The following is a 7,472-nucleotide window of genomic DNA, read 5'->3' as shown; positions in this document are numbered from 1 at the left end:
GGGTTTAAAATGGGCCAGAAGAGTAAACTAATTAAATGAATTCTAAAGCCTGCATCCGAAGCTGGAAATTCTTCCTCTGTTCTATTTCCCACTATGTCTAGCCAGAACATTCAATACAGTTCATCAAATGAGATGAAAACAACAACATAAAAATAGTCCAATAATAAAAATGCCAATAACATTCAAAGTCCCAGATTTGATTATTAACTGCCTTTTTAAATGGACTTTCCTGGGAGGAAGTTAAAGTTAAAAATTAAATCACCATGCAAATTAGTTCAAAGATTTTAGAGGTCAAAGTCCCAAATCACATTCTCAAGTACTTGTGAGTTAAAAATCCAAAGAAATTGAAGTCTAAATTTTACTCTCCCCAATTTCTTATTCTGCCTCATCTCAGCTAGGAAGGTCTTTGGTGCCAGGTAGTATGGGGCTGCACCTTCTACTGGTGTCTACAAAGCAGGTCCTTTAGGAGTTGAGAAGTTGAATGTGCCTCTGCTATTAGTATCCCATGTTTAAAGGCTCCAAGATTTAACAGAACACAAAAGACGACCACAACACTGGCTCCTGAATCACCAAATCTAGAAAAAAGCTCAGAATTAGTGTTGCCAAAGAACCTAGCAGAGATTCAATGGAAAGAGACCCAATCAAGAAAATGACTTAACCCCTTGGATGCCTATCTAGAGTAGTAATCCAATACTATCTCTGAATTTGCACTTACTCGGGTTCAATCTCCCATCCAGTAGTTCATTTCGACACCACGTATCTATATATTTAGTCAGTCCGCAAATAACCTTGCTAAGACAGGCGCATTTGAGACATTACCACCCTCTTGCGAAGTTAGAAACATACACTGGTAGCAGCCCCAATCAGCAGGCTTTATTTGATGTAGCCCTGCCTTTCTGTTTACTTATAATGTCTAATTTTCCATCATGTTTCCTGTGAACTCCATGTTTCCGGCCCTCCCAAATGAATACAGTCCTCGTCAACAAGCTGTGAGCAGTTCTTTTCAGGCTGAGCCATAAAGGGTGCTGCCATTGCTTCTTGCTGTGAAATTGCCGCAAAATCTGTCTCCAGAGGGATTTTGACCTAGTCATCACAGTTGATTCAGCAGAAGAATAAATTTGAGCAGACTACTAAGCCGAATGACTGCCGATGCTTCATTACTTATGTTTCTAGTGGTCTGTGGGAATCAGTACCTCTCCAGTAGGAGATTCGGTCTTTCCACCATTTTTGTGTAGTCCAGGCCTTGAGTAACACTTCGGTCTAGAACATCTTTAAGTGAAGTACTAGTATGTGCTTCTAGTGCTTCATTCCCCTCTGCTGTTACCCTGCTTTTCTCAGAAAGACTCAGTTGAATTTCTTTTTCCTTTTTTTAAGAGGTTTTTGCCTGAGGGCATGTGTGCTCATAGGGGTGGGGGGTGGGGATGGATACAGTGAGAGGGAAAGTGAGAAATCACCCAAGGGGGATGACCACGCCACAATCCCTTCTCCTCCAGGGATCTTGGGACATGGGAACCAGTGACGTAACCATTATATTGTCTGCTGTTTCCCCCACCCCCAATTGTCCTTACAAAGGAGACTGCCAGTTTGCTCCTGGATATGGCTTCTTGTAGGTGGCAGGAATGATTTCAGACAGAGGTATTACCTCTTTTAGTTTGTTTTTTATTGGGCCCAGTCACTTCTCCTGAACTAGTATTAACTGAAATGTATTCACCTTTTCTAATCCCTTCTTCACTGTACGCTATAGCTCTAGTATCTCCACTGAGCACTTATGCAGTTTCCCAGGAAAAGTTTACTTTCCTTCCTTCTATTCATCCTGTCTTCCTTTACTGTGTTTTCATTCTTTTACGTCCCCTGCTCTAACTATAAGCCCGAAGCATAACCTCGTAGAGTTATGAATGAGTTTTGACTGAGAAACCAGAAACCACAGACAATCCTGGACCCACTGAGGCATTGTGTATCACTTCTAAGGGGGAGGGGAGCTAAGAAGCAGGAGGGCCGGGGGACTGTACCCCATCATTTCCAAATTTCCCCAAGACAAAATGTGTAGTATAAAAATCACAATGAAACTGGCCACTGCTTATGAAATCAGCAACAGCCATCACACAGTGTGATTCACGATTCTGTTTGTTCCCTGACAAGAGAGTGGAAATGTGCTTCATCTGCACACTTTGGAAGCCATCAAAGAAAGGACGGCCATGAGGTGAGGTGTCTCTGTGACTGCTCCTCCACTCAGCCTCCGGGCTCCTGCTTTTTTCCTAGAAAGGAACAATAATGAAGAACAAAGACCCTGGAAAGCACAGAGCACCAAGCAAGTCTGCTTTGGGGCTGAGGAAGAAGGCAGATCACGAGAGGAAGAGTGGCAACCACGATGGAACCATGAACGCACCAGTGCTGGGGTGGAGGGAACCACATGGCGGATATCAGGAGGGCAGATGAGGATGCCAGGAGCCACAAGGACACGGTCTGCAGCAGCGCCCGAAGGGGTCTGGGCAGGATCTGATGCCTGGGGTCTCTATTTTGCTGATGAAGACATGCTGCTGTTTCACCAGTCTGGTCTAGGGAAGTGTATGTTACATATATAACATAGGTTACACGAACTTGTGTTTCAAACAAGGGAAATATCCTGCTTTTATTCCGAGATGATCTATGAATCAGATTTGACATAAATTAAGTGGAACCAACATTGACGGAAAAAACCATCTGTCACTGTATATTTTAGTGAGTTTGAACATTGGGCAAAAGAAAATGCTTGCCTCTAAACTAAGCTGGGTGGAAAAAGAACAGAAAGAGAATTTAGGTTTAGATTAACAAATGAGAAAAGTTATTGAGACAGAAAGGAAAAAACTTGGAGGGATGAGAAAGTGAGGTGGAACAAGGAAACTAAAGGCTAGTTTGGAAGTAATAACCAACACTATGAGATGCAAAGAGAACAATTTCAAGCTTGAAAAAAAAATACTTTGAGACATATCCCATGAAGGGACTTCAAAAAGTTCATAGACAATGACATTCATGTATGAGTTTATTTTGGTGCAAAAATTTTGAAATTTGTCCATAGTTTTTTTTCATAATACACAATTTCCATGAACTTTAAGATAGTTTTTTAGTTGCCAGAGAGTATGTGTACTTGCCAGAGAGAAACAGAGAGACAGTGAAAGGGAGAGGGAGAAAGCACCTCCCCCAGTGGGGTGTGGTCAACTTCATTCTCTTCTTCATTTCCCCAATCTGTTGGGATTTTAGGCACACGTGCAAATGTGCCAGCTGGTTTTTCACTCCAGGATTCGAACCACAGTCAACCACGTAGAATCTGGCTTCTTTAGCCACTAGGCTGTGGGGCTAGCCCCTCCCATGAACTTTTTGAAGCCCTCCCTGATATACCAATTAGAACAATTATATGCAAAACTATAAGTGACAGTGAAAGTCGACAAAAATGAGCAGAATGTGATATGGTCCAGCTTGCCCAGACACACTGAGGCAGTAATTTCTAGAGATGTCTTAGACTGTGAATTACACACCTTTCAGGTTGTTAAGAAAGAGCCTAGTACTGTCTCGTATAGTTTGAATTTCCTGAATAGCCTGCTAAGTAGCCTCCACTGTCAAGCCACCCCACACACTCAATTGCCTAATGAATTGGCCAAAACAGGTTTTTAATCACTATAAAGCCTTCAACACCATCCCATGTTTTGCTAAGTAAACCCAACTCTGCCTGACTCTCCAGCCTCACCTTTCCTGTTCAACCTTTCTTCTTTGTCTTCCCAAGTGCCCCCTCTCAGGCCTGTCTGCCCTGTGCTGTCTCTGAGCCTTTGCCCAAGATGCTGCCTTGGTCTGAAATGTATCCTGCATGACCAGCCAGTGCCAGCCTTCTGTCAAGGTCATGCTTACATTTCTATCACACCATGGGTCTTTCTTGACTGCCCCCATCTTTGAACTCCTAAAACACAATTGCTCAATTATACTCTGTGATGTATAATTCACAATTGTTTCACATGTATTAGGTTCCAGGAAATAAAAGACAGAGAAGAAAGAAATTAGTAAAGAGAACAGTGAAAGTCAAGAGGGGCTCTCATTTCAGAGTCTGATTTGGAGGTGGGTGTTGCTGGGAGGTTGGAGGAAGGACAGCAGAGCAGTCGCAAGAGCCCTTGGTGCAGGGACAGAGGTAGGGCCGGTTGTAACGAGCACCCTGCTTTCCGTGTCAGCTGGCAATACACGGTAAATGTTCTGCATTACGAGGAATAAAAATTTACCATGGGAATGTTCCAGATAGTGGAAGCTTACCATGCAAATTCTTGGGCCCCACTGCAGAGCTGCTGAGTCAAAAAGTCTAGTGTGGGAACTAGCAACCTGTGCTTTAATAGCACTCTAGGTGTGCAGACACATGGTGATGCTAGAGAAGCACTGCTTTAGAGCATAACATTTTTAAAATTTAATTTCTTGCTTGCCTTATATTGGGGTGATGATTTTTAAAAAATCTACTTATTTATTTTTTCCATGAACCAGAGAGACAGAAAGAGAGAGAGAGCAAGCACCTCCAACAGCATCCTGAGGCCTTAATCCACTCCTAGCCCCCTCAGCCCCAGATCATTGGTAAGCATGAGCCCTGAGCCCAGCTTGTTCAGGAAGGCCTTGTACATGAACTTGGAACCCTCCCTATGGGTCACCTTCACAGAACATTGCACTTTACTGCATGCTACTGTTCAGCCCTTAGAGCACAGGAATTTTAAAAATATTATTCATTATATAAAACTATTTCTAAAATAAATTACATACACACTTGCCTCTGGAACAGAATACACCAAACATAAAGTAGTGTTTTCCTGTGGGGCCAGTTACAGGGATAAACACTCTTGCCCAGGGCCGTTGTAACTGCAGCACACCAGACAGACCACTCGGGTCTCAGGCTTCAGGGGTCACAGTCACCTGGTCACTCCTAACGGGCCACTGTCTACAACTGTTGATGAGGATCTACTGGGCGTGGATTGTTATCTGCAGTAATACTGGAGGGATTCTTTGGCTTGGGGCTTTATAAAAAGCAGTACAAGTGGGGCCAGTAGCTGGCGTGATGGTTAAGGTGCTAAGCTCCCACATGGCTGAATGCTGTTTGAGCCCCAGACCAACAGCTTGTAAGATCACACCAGGCATATGTGTGTGTGTGCCCCAAATCCCAAGAGGAGACCGAAGAAGAAGAGATTGGCTATCCCCCTCCTGGTGGGTGATTTCTCACTTTCCCTCCAGCAAGCTCACACACCCTATGGCAAAAACCTAAAAACAATTTATAAAAAATCCTAAGACCCATTGAAACAGACTGAATGACAGTACCAAAACAAAAACAAAGCAAAAACAAACAAACAAAACAAAACCCCAATAGCTTGCTAATTATACTTCTATCTAATACTTCATCAATTACTGCACAGAGGCATTCTGGCCTCCTATTTCAATGTCCCCTCACTACACAAGTGGTGGGAATTTTTAGGAAATACTTCTATTCTCAATTGATTTCGCTTTCTATAGTCTCTGGGCTTAACTGGTCTTCCTCATTTTTGTCACATTAGTTTTCCCAGGAACAACTGCTTCCTCAAAGCCATTAAAAAGAATTCTCAAAATTGGCATCTGAAGTTTCTCAAAAGTCTAGATATTTAATAAAACATCTCCTTGGTCATGGGTTTAGTGCTGGACTTGCCATTAGCTTCATTTTTTTTTTTAGAGAGATTTTTGTTACACGGCATGTGCACTTGCCAGAGAGACAGAGAAACAGAGAGACAGAAAGTGAGAAATCACCCCCCAGGGAGAATGGCCACACTGCAAGCCCTTCTCTTCCATTCTCCTCTTGGGATTTTGGGCACACATGCACACGTACCCAGCATGATTTTGAAGCCACCGGGTTCTGCTCTCAAACTGCTGTCGGCCCTGTGGGAGTACAGCGACGTAACCATTACATCATCTGCTGGTCCTGTCATCACTTTCTTATTGCTCAGAATCAGTATTGCTTTCTACACTCGCAGCTCTCCATCTGCCTCCAACCAATTCCTCTGCATTTTCCCAAACTGAGGTTTTGGGTGAGATTTATATCCAGCTCCTTTTGGGAAAAAGTAACTTCTAGATTGAGTCAAAACTGAACAGGATTTCCAGGAATCCGGGGGAAGATACATATGAAAATTTGATAAACATTTCCAAAATGCCTCATAGTTGTCCCACATTTCTCCAGTTATGAAGGAGCCATTTTCTCACAGCTTCATTAACAAAGACAGAATTTCTTTTTTCAGAAGATACCTTAGGGTCTTAGGGCATTCTCACATGACAGTCACCATGAGAAGGACTTCCAGCATCTTCCTTTAGATGGTGACCCTTTCTCTCGGGTGCAGTTTTCTTTTTCAGTGTAATTCAAAGAATTGAATTGAGAGCTTACTTTGAAACTAGTTCTCCCAAGTATAAAATCAAAGAACTTGCAACCTTACTGGAATATCTGTAATGAACTCTTTCTTTTTCACTTTGAAGACATGTCAAGAGTTTTAAAATTAGACAGGAAAGAAAATTTTCAGTGACCCAGGCTCTATGTGTATATTAAGGTTTGGAGTCTTGTCGTATCTGTTTCCATATTTCAGAATACGTTTGTTTCCATTCACAGAAAAGCCCTTTCTTTATTGAGTGTCAGGAAGCTCCTTTCTCAGGCAGCATTTCACTTCTAAGACAGCTGGTATTCAAAAGTTAACCATCTAAACTTCACTCGGCCTGTATGTGTATTTGCTTTAAAAGGGTTACCTCTCATTCAAATATTATTATTATTTTTTTTTTGAGAGATTTTCACTGTAGGGCGCGTGCGCTCGCCAGACAGACAGAGAGAGACATAGAGACAGAAAGCGAGAAATCACCCCCCAGGGGGGATGGTCACGCCGCAATCCCTTCTCCTCCATTCTCCTCTCGGGATCTTGGGCACGCACGCACACGCGCCCGGCGTGAGTTTTAAGCCACCGGGTCCGGGACACGAACCGCAGTCGACTACATGGGAGTCCAGCGACATAGCCATTACGCTAACTGCTGGTTCCCTCATTCAAATATTATTTTGAAAGTCCATGTCAACTGGACTCCTTTAATTACCAGACCGAGTTGAGTTTCAAGGTTTTATTGTTGTTGCTGCTTTGTTTTTCAGTTTATTTACTTCTCCCATGAGAGAAAGTTAAACACTTCCAACAGCGTCTTTATGCCACCATCCACACCCAGTCCCAGCTGGCCCAGATCATGGGCACATGTGTGTGCCCACCATGATCAGGAAGGGCCCAGGACACAAACCCAGGTCATTCCCATGTGGGTTCAGTTGTCTTACCACTGTGCCACCACCTGGCCCCTGAAGTTCTTAAAGTAAAACATTGAAAATTCTTTATATATATATATTTTTTTAATTTTTAAAAAGAATTATTTATTTTAATTTTGTTTATTCATTCATTCTTTTTTTTTTTTTTAGAGGGTTTTGCTTAAGGGCG

This window comes from Tupaia chinensis, unplaced genomic scaffold (genome assembly GCF_000334495.1).
Source record: "Tupaia chinensis unplaced genomic scaffold, TupChi_1.0 Scaffold141305_1, whole genome shotgun sequence".
Lineage (NCBI taxonomy): Eukaryota > Metazoa > Chordata > Mammalia > Scandentia > Tupaiidae > Tupaia > Tupaia belangeri.
The sequence above is the reverse complement of the archived record's forward strand: the minus strand, read 5'-3'. Positions refer to the sequence as shown.